We start from the raw sequence: 15,083 nt of genomic DNA on the forward strand, positions 1-15,083 counted from the left end.
TGTGTATGTGTATGTGTATGTGTATGTGGGGGCACCCTCCTCGACTTGGCCGGCGTTTTGTCTTTTCCGTGGCACTGAAATCTCCCAAGGAGCAGCAGCCCCCTGACCTGGGGCGGGGGGCGGGAGACTGGGGGCGCTAGGTGGGGAGGGTGGGGAAATGGGTGGGGAGGAGGCCCCGTAGTGGGGGGTCCTTAAGGACCCAGTAGGTTAGGAACCAAATCTGCCCCTTTTCCAAAGGTAGATGATGGTCACAGTGCCCAGACCCAAGGGGGTGGGGTGGTGTAGACTCATTTTAAGGGTTACAGTTTTGAAGTAAAAATTAGCATGGTGGGGGAAAGATGGAGCTCTCCAGGGTATGTGGGTGGTTGGGGGGAGCTTTTTTTCTCCTGGCTTTCCCCCCCATTGGGAAAATATTTAAGGATCATGGGTGGGGGCTGGGGTGCTTGTATTTTCCCTTGAACCCTTCTCCCCCCTAAACAGAGTACTTAGAATTTAACAGAACGTTTACCCCTTTGTTTAGGATCTTAGGGAGCAGGTAGTGAAATCTTGGGGCGGGGATGACCCTTATTCAGGGTAATTTTGATCCTTCATTTGTGGAAAAATTAAGACCACAAAGACTGATGGTGTCTGCCTCTTGGCTTCATGATATAGCTTGGAGCTTCAGAAAGACTCTGAAAGTGTCAGGTGTTGGAAGAGTGGGTTATGTAGGTGACAGTGAGTGTGGTGATAGTGAGGAAACCTAACTGATAGAAAAGTTGGGGGTTGATTGACGCTTGGAGCCATATAGAATGTCAGGATGATCTGCCTGCCAAAAATTCTACACATTTTCTTGTGGAAGAATAATTATTTCAGATTCTTCAGTTATCTTTTTACAAGAACAGAACTCATATCTGAATTGTGTGCCCTGTGGGTATTTAAATAGTTTAGGAAAATTGATTCTTGTAACGTGATTTCGTAAGATCCAGAACTTTTTGGTACATGTTTATTTATATTTTTGGTTTATTTTTTTACAGCATCCTTTTAAATTTTATTTTTGTTTCATGTTTGCTTAATTGAAATCAGGTAAAAAGGACCCAGGGTTGGGGAAATAGGTCTTCTAACTTGATTTTTGACAGTGGTTACACCTCTCAATTAAATTAACCATCCTGCCTCATTTTTTTTTTCCTTCTGATTTAAGTGCTAGGGGATTAGGGTTGAGAAAATTCTTCAAAAATTTCCAGCTAGTACAATACCTTGTACCCGGTTTATTATTGAATTGACATTAATGTGTCGTAGCACCCATTAAATTTGCCTATAGAAGACCTTTTGTTCTTTCACTGTAATGTTGGAAGGTTTGACACATACTGCTTGTGAAGGGAAAGCCTTTTCCCCCCAGTTTGAAGTTAGCATAGGATCATAGATATGATTTTAGATGTGGAAGGAATCCTAGATATCATCTTGCCTAGCCCTCTCATTTTGTAGATGAGGCATCTGAGACCCAGGAATGAAGTAGCTTGCAACTAAAAGTCAGGTGGTACAGTGTCCAACTCTGGTGGTCTTGATCAGCTCTTTATTCATGGTGCCACACTGCCTCTGGTGATGTATAGCTTGATCTTGTAATATTTTGGCATGTTAGTTTTAGAAAATGTACAGTAAAATGTAACTTGATTAGGTAATTAGCATCCTGTCAATTTGTTCGGTACTCTTTACATGATGTAACTTCAAGTTTTGAAAGTAGTCACTTTTCCCTGTTCTCTATGATATAAAGGGAAAAGGATCAGAACTATATAATTTATTTTCATCTGATGATTTTGTTTCAGTCATGTTAAACTAAAATCTAATTCTAAAGTTCTTTTCTGATTTAATTTGATCAGATTGCAAACTCTAGCAGGTTCTGTTAGTATCCCACAGGCACCTCAAACAACATGTTGAAAACCAAGCTCATTATTTTTCTTCTTAAAACTGTTTCTCCTTCTGAATTCATTGTTTCTGTTTGAGGCACATCCTTTCACTTAGTTTTCCCTTGGTCTTGTCTTTGACTCATCTTTCTTCCTCACTTTTCTAATCCAATCATTTCTCAAGTCCCATGGATTCTGCCTTTGAAACATCTCTGGTTTCCATTTCCTTTTCTGGTTAGATAGTCAACACTGTTGTGGTAGCCTTTTTGCTGGTCTTCTGCTGGCACTCTTCCTGGCTTGACCCTCCTTCCCTCCACCCCAAAATCACTCTTCACCCACTCCTCTGCTCATAAATCTTCAATTATTTAGTATTTCCCAGTGAGTACAGTTTAGGCTCCTCTATGTGGCTGTCAAAGCTGTCTAAAATCTAGTGCCACCCTAACAACAACTTTATTTCATATTGTATTTATCTATCAACTCTTAATTACAAGCCAAATTAGACTACTCTGCTTCCAAAACAACTCAGTATTCTTATGGCTCTTTGCCTGTGCTCAGTGTTTCCTATTTCTGGAATGTTGTCCCTTTTTACCTCTAGACTTCTTCCCGGTCAATTAAAGCCTAAGTCAAATACCCCTGTCTTCTGTGAAGCCTTCCCTTATTTGTATTTATATTTCTAACAGTTATCATAGTTCTTGGAATATAGTAGGTGCTTAATAAATATTTGTTGATTAATTATTATTGTAAAGACCTGTACCAGTGAAATCATAGCTTAAACTTTTATTGTCCAGTTTCCAAAGACTAGCTTAGTAAAGTTTGGAAAGGTTGCTTACCAGTAGATTAGACACCATTGCTTATAAAGGCATGTTTACTAAAGTGTAGTGGGGGTTGGGGGTGGCCGAAATCTGTTGGCAGAAGATTGTTTTAAGTCTTGAAATAATATTAATGATCTTTACAAAAACGTTTGCCTCTAAAATATGAGAGGAACTTATTGCCTAGCATTTGAGAACTCTAGTTCTTGATAAGTAAATGTTCTCTAAAAGAACTTGGAAGAATCGGGGATTAGACCAGTGATTTCATTGGTATAGGGAACTCCTAGGCTCTTTACCAGTGCAGGTAGATACTTTGTTTGCAATGTATATAATCTTAGAGAGTTGCCTAAAACACCAATAGGCTGTAGTGATTTGCTGTAGTGACAGATACAGCCAGTATCTATTAAAAGTGGGATTTGAATCCAAGGTTTCCTGGCTTTTGGGTTGACATACTATGGCAGTGCTACCATACTGCCTATCAAAGCTTGTACAAAATTTAAATGAGGATTCTTTTGATTTTTAAGAAATGTGTGTTATCCATAGGAAAAAATAAGCTTTTGCTTAAGTGATTTTTCGACTTTGTGACATGTAGGGTTGCCTCCCTATTGAGTTGCCCCTCATGCATGAGGATTATAGTGACTGATTAGTCTGATCCTACACTTTGTAGGCTCTTTCAAGTTTTGATTTGAGGGGAAAATTGCTGTATATTTTAGGCTTTGCTGCCCTCTTGCTAGAACTCTGCTGACTACTGCAGCCATACATTTGGAATTTTCTGGGACACTTGATTTGGGGCGGAGTGAAGGGGGGGTGGTGAGTAGTATGTATACTGGACACCATGTGTTTCTCTGTGGTTATCATACCTATAGGCTTTTGTATGGTGTTCAAAAGGCCATCTTAACATAACTTTGTGTAACCCTGACAATAAGTCTCATGTGGTCTTAATGCTCTTGAGAGGCGATTACTGAAACACAAGTTTCAGGATCTTGCTAGGGGGCTCCTAATGCTCTCCAAAATGATAAGAATTTCATTTTGGTTTCATTCTCCTTAAAGAACTGACTATAAACCCTACCCCATTTTAGGTACTTGAGTTGGGATTCTCTGACATGGTTGAGTGTCGACCTTAACTTATGAGACCTTTGTTGTTCCCCAACTAATATTTGGAGAATTGAAATATTTAATTTGGGTTCTCTTATAAAATTTGTGTTTATTAAATATGAATAGTGTTATAATTGGTCATGTGATTCATTATATTTTATTTGGATCCCTACATTTTTATTTTTATCTAATTAACTGAACATTAGAATTGAATTTAAGGTTAAAATTTAAACAATTCATTTAGCACTGAAATATCTGGGGCCTATAGGTTAATCTTTTACTCTTATATTTTAAAAGCTAGTAGCCTTAAAAGAGAAACTTAAAAATATCCTTTCTGATGAACATTTTTGTTTCTTGAGGTTGAATAATAAGAAAGAAAAAGGAATTACTAAACACATAAAAGCAAATAGTTGATCTCTAAGTGGTGTTTTGGTAAATTCTGGCTAAGCTGGAGATTCAACTAAGATGTCATTGTTCCTTGGATGTACATTCTTCAGGTTGGCCCATTATTTAGGCAGTGATGCATTTAAGGATAATCTATGATATTTTAATGAATTCTGGAGGTTTAAGAACACTAACTGTTTTGGGAAGGATACTCTGATTGGAATTTTTATTTGTAAACACACTGAAACCTGTTCTGTAAAAACACATACAAAAAAATATAATTGAAAACTGGCTATAATGCCTCTCAAGAACACTTAGGTTTGATTTTTGTCCTAAGCATTAAAAGATATAGAATCAAAAACCAGTTATTTCAGAATGTGTGTATATGTGTGTGAGATATACATGCATGCACATACACATAGACATACACACATTATCCACACAGTTAACTCTTGAGTTTTCTTTTTGGGGGGATGTGGAGAGGAAGAGTAACAGTTTTAAGCTTTTAACCATTTCACAACTTTTTCTTTGCTGAGACAGGGAAGACCAATGAAACTCCCTAGTCAGTCTTGATACTCATAGCAGAACTGGTGAAGAGTTTGCTGTGGTAAAGAGGAAGTTAATACTCTTAACCAGAATTATTGTTTTGCTTCTTAGCAAACATTCTAACTATTTGTTTATTCATTTTCTGTGACTTTAAATTACTGCTTAGTAAATAGCTCCCTCTACCATAGATATTCATTCAGCAGTTATATATTTATTAGCTTCATGTTTATGCTGCATATATACTTATTGCCTCCCATTAGAATGTAAGCTTATGGTGAATAGGGATTATTTCATCCTTTGTACTTATATTTCTAGCTAGGTGGTATAGTGGCTAGGGCACTGGGCCCAGAGTCAGGAAGATTTGAGTCTAAATCCAGCCTCAGACACTTACTAGCCGTGTGCCCGGGCAGGTCACTTAACCTTGTGTGCCTCAGCTTCCTCACCTGTAAAATGAGCTGGAGAAGGAAATGGCAAACCACTCCAGTATCTCTGCCCAAAAAAAACCCAAATGGGGTCAAGGACAGTGGGGCACGACTGAACAACTGAACAATGACAGCACAATACCTTGAACATAGTAGACACTTAATAAACACTTACTAATTGGTCGACCTTGGGTTAATTATTTTTTTCCTCATCTGTAAAATGTGGAAAATCATACCTGTCCTCTTTATCTTGTAGGATCCTTATGAAGATCCATTGAAAAGACTTAAGTGAAGCGCTTTGCTTTATGCACATGTACAGTAAGCTGACCAAGTCATTTCAAAAGTATTTATTCAGTGGCTGCTATGTGCTACATGCCAAGCACTGTGCTAAGTGCTGGAGATCCAAAGAAAGTGAAACGCAGTCTTTGCTGTCAAGGGGTTCACAGTCTAATGGGAAGGGGGAGATGCAAACAATTATATACAAACATATTTTATGTAGGATAATTTGGAGATCATTTCAGATGGAATACACATTAAGGAAGACTGGGAAAGCTTTCTTGTGGAAGGTGGGACTTTAGCCGAAACTTGAGGAAGGTCAGGAAGCAGAGATTAGGGTGACAATTTCAGGTATGTGTGAAAATGCCAGTGAAAATGCACTGAGTCAGGAAATAGTGTCTTGTTTGGGGAACCTCGAGGTGTACAGAGTCACTAAATGAGAGTGTGTGGTGAAGGTTACTAGAAAGGTAGGAGCAGGTCAGATTGTGAAGGACTTGAAAAGCCAAATAGAATTTCCTTTTTGATCCTGTAAATAAAAGTGAGCCGCCAGAGTTTATTGAGTAGGGAGGTAACATGGTCACTTCTGTGGAATACTGATTAGAGTGGGGAGAGATTCAATACAGGGAGGCTAACTAGCAGGCTATTGCAATAGTCCAGGCATGAAGTGATTAGGGCCTGCACCAGAGTGGTGGTAGTGTCAGAGGAGAGAAGGGGATGGATAGAGAAATATTGACAAGGTAGAATCAACAAGATTTGACTACTGATTGCATGTGGGGGTAAATGTGAGTGAGAAATTGAGGATGACAGATTGTGAGCCTGAGTGACTGGACAGGTGATGGTACCCTTGACAGTAATAGAGAAGTTAGGAAGGAGAGGGTGTGGGGGAAAGGTAATGAGTTTAGGGCATAATTGAGTTTAAGATGTCTATGGGACATTCATTAAGAGATGTTCAGGAAGCAGCTGGAGATGGGAAACTAGGGAGAGAGATTAGGGCTGGATAAATCTAAGAATCATCTGCATAAAGGTGATAATTAAATTGATGGGAGCTGATGAAGTCACCAAGTGAAATTGTACAGAGGAAGAAAAGAAGAGGGCCCAGGACAGAGTCTCAGGGAACATCTATGTTTAATGAATGTGGCCTGGATAAAGATTTAGCAAAGGAGTCTGAGAGGAATGGTTAGACCAGTAGGAGGAGAACCAGGAGAGAATAGTGTCATGGAAACTTAGAGAGAAGAGAGAATTAAGAGGAGGATGAACAACAGTACCAAAGATTGCAGAGAGGTCAAGAAGGATGAGAAGAGGTAAGGTTTAGATTAGATTTGGCAATTAAGAGATTATTAGTAACTTTGGAGAGAGCAGTTTAGCCTAATTTATGAAGCCTTTATCCAGGCTGCAGAGAGTTAAGAGGATGAGAGGAAAGAAGTAGAGGGATCAACTTTAAATAGCCTTTTCAAGGAAGGGATGGACTGATCAAGTGAGGGCTTTTTGAAGATGGTGAAAACATAGGCATGTTTCATAGGCAGCAGAGACACAGCAAGTAGACAAGGAGAGGCTGAGAATAAGTGAGAGTGTGGATGATTGAAGAGGCAGTCTGCTAGAGAAGATGGGTTGGAATGGGATAATGTAGATCCCATTGTGTAGAGGGGTTTGCGTTGACAAGGAGAAGGGCACGGGGTAAAGGAGGAGATAATGGGGAAGTTATCTGAGTAATATGAGATGATTTGAGGAGGGAGCTCTGGGAGAATGGCTTAGTTTTTTTCAGTGAAATATGAGTCAAGACTCTCTATGAGTGTGGAAGGAGGGGAGTTATTGGAAAAGCCACTGTGGTGAATGGGACAAGTAAAAGAATTGCCTTACCATGGTGAGGACTCAGGTAGTTGAGATTATAGTGGCCCCAGTCAACATGGTTTCAGTGATTTTTTTTTTTCAGCTTCATTCAGTAGCATGAGAATAGGATCAAAGGCAGAAGATGGTGGAAATAATTCAAGACTAGACTTGACATAGCAAGATTGGCAATAGAATAAAGGGGCAAAGGACTTAACAAGAATATAGCGTAGAGTTAAAATGGCTCACCAAGGGATCAGGACGGGAAAGAGAAGAGAGTTTATCTAGTGAAAGGGTGATGGCCTGGGAAAGAGCTAAGTGATGGAGATATTGGAGATCCTATTGAGATAGAAGCACAGGGTTAGAAGTTGTAAGGCAGAGGGAGAGGTGGAATGAGAAAAGATTATGGCCAAGTTTTAAAAGGTAAAAGGGGTGTTAGCTAGTAAGGTGAATTTCCCTTTTTAGATTTACAGAACCACATTAAGTCATCATGGCCTGTGGTTTGCTTCATTCAAATTATGATCTATTTGAAAACCTGATTACAGTTATCCTATGATGACAAAATTGACCTCTAAATTTTCTTTCAACTTATATTGTTAATCCTAGCTACTATCTTAGGACTTCTCATAGATTTTTGCTTTTAATCTAGTTATAAAGAAATAGGTGTTCTCAGTACATTATAACAATGAAACTAACATGTTGGATTAGGTATGGACAATGTACTTAATATATTTTAAGAATTATCTTTTGAGGAGGTAGAGCCAAAATGGGAGAGCTGTAGAAAGCAGTAAAGCCAAACTCCCTTCCATAAAACTCTAAACAGATCTAGAAAATGCACCAGACTGATTCCTGATGGAGAAACCTAGAAAAAAATCACAGTAAGTCATTTGTCATATTGTGGATGGATTAGAATAGGAGCAGAATGAGCACTCCAGTGCCCTGGGAGGGCTGTTTACCAGGGTAAGAGGACATCTCAGACCCACACTGAATACTTCCCAGATCCATACTGGGGTATCATGATGGGGACTGGTGCCAAGTGGCAGCTTTGTTGCCTACCACCCAGTTCTGAGTCATAGATTCAGGGTAAACTGAAAAGGTGGTTTTGTTTTGGTTTTTTTTTTGGTATCCCAAGCACTTAGCACAGTACCAGGCACATAGCAGACCCTTAATAAATGTTTACTGACTTGACTTCAACTGACTTATTCCTGATTCAGTCCTTTTCTGGCATAATTTTTGTTTGAATAGCTATGAACCTTTGTAGGGATTGTGGGGGGTGGGAAGGGTTTAAAACAATCTACTTTTGTCATAGGGGCATCTAGGTGATTATGGATAGAGTGCGAGGCCATGAGTCAGAAGATCCAAGTTCAAATCCAGTTTCAGACATTTACTAGCTCTGTGACCCAGGGCAAGTCCCTTAAACCTTGTTTGCCTCAGTTTCCCTGTCTGTAAAATGAGCCGGAGAAGGAAATGGCCAGCCACTCCAGAATCTTTGCCAAGAAAAACCCCAAATGAGGTCACGAAGAGTTGGATGCAACTGAAATGACTGAACAACAAAAAAACTGAGAGGGGGACCTGTACACTGTACTAAAAAAGGAGGAAGTTTGGAAAGAAGCAGCAGCAGTGGTATGGCTCAGACCTCAGGAACAGAGCTGGGTCTTGGTTCTGGCACCTAGTCCAGCCTGTAGAGGAATAGCTAGGGTAGGAGTCCCAGACCAAAGACAATTCTGTCACTTTGAACCAACAGAGTTTTCTAGCTGGCTGATAGAGGATGAGTCCAGTAACAGCCTGCTGTTGCTCAGATCCAAATCCAGGTTAGAAATGTGCAGAGCTTAGATTGGGGTGGAAAGCAAATAAACTTTGCCTCAGATTAGACCACTTTGGGAGCTTGCAGAGATCCAGCCTTTTCCTGAGACCCTGGAGTAATACAACACTCAGTACCCCAAGAAAGCAGTAGTGGGACCAGCCCAGACCTTTGCTCCAGAAGTGCTACAGAGCAAGCCCTAACATCAAGTCTAAAGTCAAGAAGTAATCTGGAAAAATGAGCAAGAGAAAAAGAATCCCACCAAAAGGAACTGGGAAGCCCAAGATACAAATTCAAAAGAAGAGAATGACTCCAAAAACATTTATAAGTAGAGCCTCAGAGGAAAAACATAACTTGGGCAAAAACTCAGCTAGAATGCCTAGAAGAGATAAGTGAGTTAAAAAGAATTGTATAAATGGAATGAGAACTATTGAGGAAAAATTGGAGAAGAAATGAGGACTATAGAAGAAAGAATTAGAAAAGGAATTAACAGCTTGTTACAAGAAGTACAAAACTTTGCTAAAAGTATGGATGGACCAAATAGAAAACAGTGACTCCATGAGGCAACAAGAAATATTAAAACAAAGTAAAAAGACTGAAATATAAAAGAAAATGTAAGCTATCTCATAATCAGTACGGCTGACCTGGAAAACAGATCAGGGAGAAAAAAATTAAAGAATCATTGGACTGTCTGAATGCTATGACCAAATAAAGCCTAGATTTTCTGTTTCAAGAAAATTTAGAAGAAACTGTCCAAATCTCTTAGACCTAGAATGCACAGTGGAAATAGAAAAAATCTGCCTCTTAAAAGAAAACCCCAAATGAATACTCCCAGGACATCATATTCAAGATCCAGAATTTCTAGGTCAAAGAAAAGACAGTTGAAAGCAGCTAGAAAGAAAGAATTCAAGTACTGAGGAGCCACAGTCCAGAATCGCACATAATTTTGCAGCTACCACTGTAAAGGAGAGAACTTGGAATACAGTATTCCAGAAGGCAAAGGATATAGGTTTACAGCTATGAATAACTTACCCAGAAAAACTGCATGTTGGGTCATGTAGAGGGAGGAGTGGGAAAGAAAAGAAAATTATAATCAGGGTATTCAGGTTGACAAATGAGGAGGTGTGGGGGGGGAGCACTTGACACTTCAACCTCACTCTCATCTGAACTGATCAAAAGAAGGAAGAATAGGCAGACACAATTGAGTACAAAAATATATTTTACTCATTGGGGAAACAGGAAAAAGGGAGAGGGGGGAAGTAAAGGGAGACTGGGTTAAAGGAGGGATTAGTTCTAAGCAAAATAACCTATGGATGTGCAAAAGTATTTGTAATCTCTTTTTGAGGTGGCAAAGAAGGGGAATCTTAGGGTATGCCTATAAACTGAGGAGTGAATTTAACAGGTTATAGTATAGATAGGTGATGGAATACTGTTGCGCTTACGCAATGCTGTAGATGGTTAAAGAGAAAACTGGGAAGACTTGTATGAACTGATGCAAAATGAACAGAACTGGAACAATTTATACATTGACAACAGTATGGTAAAGGCCAATAACTTTGAAAGAATTAGGAACTCGTATTAGCATAATGACTAAGCATGACTCAGGAGGACTAATGATGAGACATGCTACCTACCTTTTGACAAGAGTGGTGAAGGGCTCAGAGTGCAGAATGAGACAAGTATTTTCTAGGACATGGCCAATATGGGAAATTGTTTTGATTGACTATACATGTTTGCAGTGGGTTTTGTTTTTCTTTTGTTCACAATTGGGAAAAGGGAGTAATAAGGATGTGTTTTGTTCATTGAAACAAATATAACAAAAAAAGAAATATTTCTTGAACTGTTACAGTTCCCCTGTATAGGTCATTTCACCATTGGTTTCCATGCCTTGGTACAGATTCTCTCTCCCTCGATAGAATGCTCTTTTTTTTCATCTCAGCCCTTCAAGAGGTGTTTCCTGATTCCCCAGTTATTAGTGCCTCCCCTTCTGTCCCCCCTGCCCCCAACAAACACAGTGTGTACCAATTTTGCACATATTTGTCTGTGAACATGTTTTGTCCTTCAGGTAGAATGTAAGCTCCTTGATTATAAGGAGCCCCTCTCCCCTTTTGTAGTTGTATTTCTAGTGCTTACCTTGGTTTCTGGAGCATATAGTATTGTTTATTAAATTTGGAAATACTGGATCCCAGGGAGCATTGCTTCAGCTCAATTAAACAAACATTGTTAAGTGCCTACTATGTATAAGGCTGGGTGCTGGGCATATAAAGACAAAACAGAAGTGTCTGCCCCCATAAAGTTTACCTTCTCCTGGAAGTGAAGAATGCTGCCTGTGTATAGATAAAAAGTGGGACAACCCTTACAGCTAGGACCAAGACAGAATCTGAGCAGAACCTTGAAGAATGACAGATTCTAAGAGGCATTGAGGAGAGGAAAGCAACACTTACAGAGATGGAGTAGTAAAGTCCAAGAACAACTAATAGTTGTTTGAATAGACCATAGAGTTCATGAAGGTGGGTAATGTGAAATATACCCAGAAAGATAGGTGAGAGCCAGATTGTGGAAAACCTTAAAGGCCATGTAAGTAGTTTATATTTTATCCTGAAGGCAGTGGAGCACCATTGAAGGCTTTTGAGCCAGGAAGTAATATGGTCAGACCTATGCTTTAGGATTATTTTGGCTGCTATAGTTGGGATGGGTTGGAGAGTGGAGACAGTAGAATTGGATAGGCTAATTAGGAGGCTATTCTAATAGGGCCAAAGGTGCTAAGGATCTGAATTGTGTGAATGACAGCTGTGTGAATTGAAAGGTACAAACAGTGATATTGTTAAAATTTCCTTGATCCTACCCCTACCTTTCTTTCATCTTTTCCTTTAGGCCTCCTATTTTTTCCATTTACTTCTAGAGACTCTCCAGTGTAGAAACTTCCTTATCTTTTGTAGCTAGTGCAACCAGTCTACATCTGTTGGTCTTGTTTTTTTTTTTCCCTTTTTGTTGAGGCAATTGGGGTTAAGTGACTTGCCCAGGGTCACACAGCTAGTAAGTGTGAAGTGTCAGAGGCTGGATTTGAACTCAGGTCCTCCTGACTCCAAAGCAAGAGCTCTATCGACTGTGCCACCTAGCTGCCCCTACATCTGTTAGTCTTAAAGAATTACCTGATGAGGTAGGACTTGAACCTGGGTTTTCCTAATGCGAGGGTGGGACGGCTGCTCAAAATGCAATATTTTTGACCTATTTGTGACAACTGATGGGTTGATTTGCATTTTGAATTGATAATTTATGAAATGGGGGTGGGCACACCCTTTTGTTTAGGTTCTCACTGGGAAAGCCTACAATGGAAACTGGAAGCTGAAGCGGGGCTGCAGTCACACTATATTAAGGCATAGAGGGTATAGAGACAAGCCGTGAAAGGAGTCCAGAGGTAGAGAGCATGGGATGGTGAAGGGAGGCAGGTAAGTGGGGAGTGTGGGGCCAGGAATTTGAGTTCTCATTTTAAAGGTTATTTTCTTATCTGTGCCACCTTAGGGTTAGTTCATTAACTTATCCAAATCATTTCAGAGTTGTTAGTAAAATTTTCAAATTAACATGTTCACATCATCTCAAAATTATCAGCACCATTTACACGTCACAGGACCAAAAGACCTTGACAGCAGTGCCTGGATGGCTTCTACTAGTTCAGCGTATACTACAAGGATGTGAATTTTGGTTAATGTATGATACAATTTTAAATTATGTTCCTTTGATCTTTGGGATGGTTCGCATGTGACTTCTGTTTTCCCCTTTTCAATCTTATTTCCTGCTATTTCCCCTTTATACTGGTTAATTTATAAACTTAATATACTGACTAGAAGGGAGGGGGATGGTCAAGGGGACTAGAACAAGATACAGTTTCAGCACACACATGTATCTGAAAAACCTGCAACTTGAAGTCCCTGAGTTCACCTCATTTGTTCCCTAAAATCTCACTATATTTTCCCTTGTTTTTCTCCTTTACTTCTGACTCAGAAAAAGATACAGCCTTCCTCCTCTATTGTCTTCTGCTTCCTCTTTGATCATACTCCATTAATTATCTTTGTCTCATTCTGCATCTCTTCTGTGTACTTCCGCCTTGACTTTCTAAACAATGGACTTTTTACCCTTTGCCCTGTTCCCTTTACTCTCTTTTGTAGCATTTGCTACTTGGTCACCTTTATTCTTTGTGATGTTCTTCGCTTCTTGGGCTTTCATGACACTATATTCTTTTCATTTTTCTCCTATGACTCTGCTCCCCTGTTGCCTGTGATAGAATCTCTTTGCTTCCCCGTCCCTGACAGGTTGTGGTGAGGCTGAGTATTACAGAGTCCTGTATAAATGTAAGCTATTATTCAATTCTTGACCCTGTTCTATTCTCTGTATTTTATCCTCCACTCAGTGTATTGGACAGGGATTCTTTTTGCCTTTCTTTGTCCTCCAGTACTTAGCACAGTGCTTGGCAAGTAATAAACATAAATGCTAGTTGACCAACTCCCATGACTTCTTGTCTCCCCTTTATGTGAATGTCTTCTAAAAAACACCTGGTTTTACATCTCATCCATGACTCTTAGGGTCATAGGATCATAAATGAAGAGCTGGAAGGGAAACCTTACAGGCTAGGATTTGGCTAGTAAACTTCAGGGGTGAGGTCCTCCTGACTCTAAGTGCAGTCCGTTATACCTGTGTGATCTAGAGCCTCACTTTACTCATCTCTAAAATTGAGGGTGTTGCACTAGTTAATGTCTGAGATCCCATCCAGCTCTTGCACTATGAGATTGTTATTTTCAGCCTGGACTGCTGCTGGACATTCCCACCTATCTGTGCTGTGTCTTTGAACCCAGAATGTCAGTGGTATTGCTGTCCTCCAGGTCTAACAACTTAAAAATCATCACAGTTTATTCAGTTGAATTTCTTTTCTTCTACGTCCTATAATTTAACAAATATTTTAAGTGCCCAGTTTGTATAGAATATTGAGTCATTGAACCTAGTAGATTCTTCTTGTGAAAATGTCTCTGGATCCTACCCTTTCTTAACATTTCCACTGCCACTGTCCTAGTTCAGCTTATTATTATCTCATAGTTTGCCTCTTAATTGGTCTCCCAACCTTTTTTCACTCCATTCAATCCTTTCTGCACATAGGATCTTGATCTTGTCACTTTCCTTTAGTTACTTTTCATCTTTTACTAAATAAAGCCTATACTTTTCATCCTGATATTCAAAGCCCTCTAAGACTAGTCCCAGACTGTCCTTCTCAGCCCTACCTGCTATTATTTGTACATATTCAGTGTTCTTGCTAAATTGATTCCTTGTTCTTTTCTGTCTTTTCTCCTTTGGTGATACCATTCCCTCTGCCTATATTGACTTGTCTCATATGCCCTTCTAGTATTGACTATTTCTATTTTTTATCATCTTTGCCTGTTTGTTGGGTGCGGTATGGAAACCTCAGGGTTGCATTAGTTGGCATTTCTCTTACTAGCGATTTAAAACAATCAGATGTTTCACATTTTGTTAATCCTATTTATCATCAATCTCATGAGCTTCCTTGAACTTCTCAGAAAAGAGATATCTGTCCATTACCACACTTAAATAAATCCTTTCTAGGACCTGGGAGGGTTTTCATTCCACTAGTATAACCTTCAAGAACAAAAAGTCAGCATCATAAGGTAGGACCTTAGTGGAAGATATGTGTGTATACATATACATATATACACCGATAGGATATATGTACATATATGATATATGCACACATTCCATAGTTATTAAACAATGTGAACTTGTTTATGTTTAGTGGTCTCCCTAAAAATATTATCTATAGCAAAACTCCAGTTAAAGCAATTACTAGTGTAGGATAGCTTAAAGCAGTTGTTGAGATAAAGTTGCAGTTAACTTTTGACATAATCCCAGAGAAAGAAGGTAAAGTGAGGATTTGTTCTTGTTTAGTTGTATCTGACTCATCGTGACCACTTTTAGGATTTTCTCAGCAAAGATACTGGAGTATTTTGCCATTTCCTTCTCCAGCTCATTTTACAGATGAGGAAAC

General features: G+C 39.4%; 1 protein-coding gene across 4 annotated transcripts in view; it reads left to right on the forward strand.

The window, feature by feature from the left end:
• Positions 1-15,083, forward strand: part of PCGF3 (polycomb group ring finger 3) — a 124,405-nt gene that overhangs the window by 672 nt on the left and 108,650 nt on the right. The gene's annotated exons all lie outside the window — the stretch shown is intronic.

The sequence above is a fragment of the Vombatus ursinus genome, unplaced genomic scaffold (genome assembly GCF_900497805.2).
Source record: "Vombatus ursinus unplaced genomic scaffold, bare-nosed wombat genome assembly UNPS02014818.1, whole genome shotgun sequence".
Classification (NCBI taxonomy): domain Eukaryota; kingdom Metazoa; phylum Chordata; class Mammalia; order Diprotodontia; family Vombatidae; genus Vombatus; species Vombatus ursinus.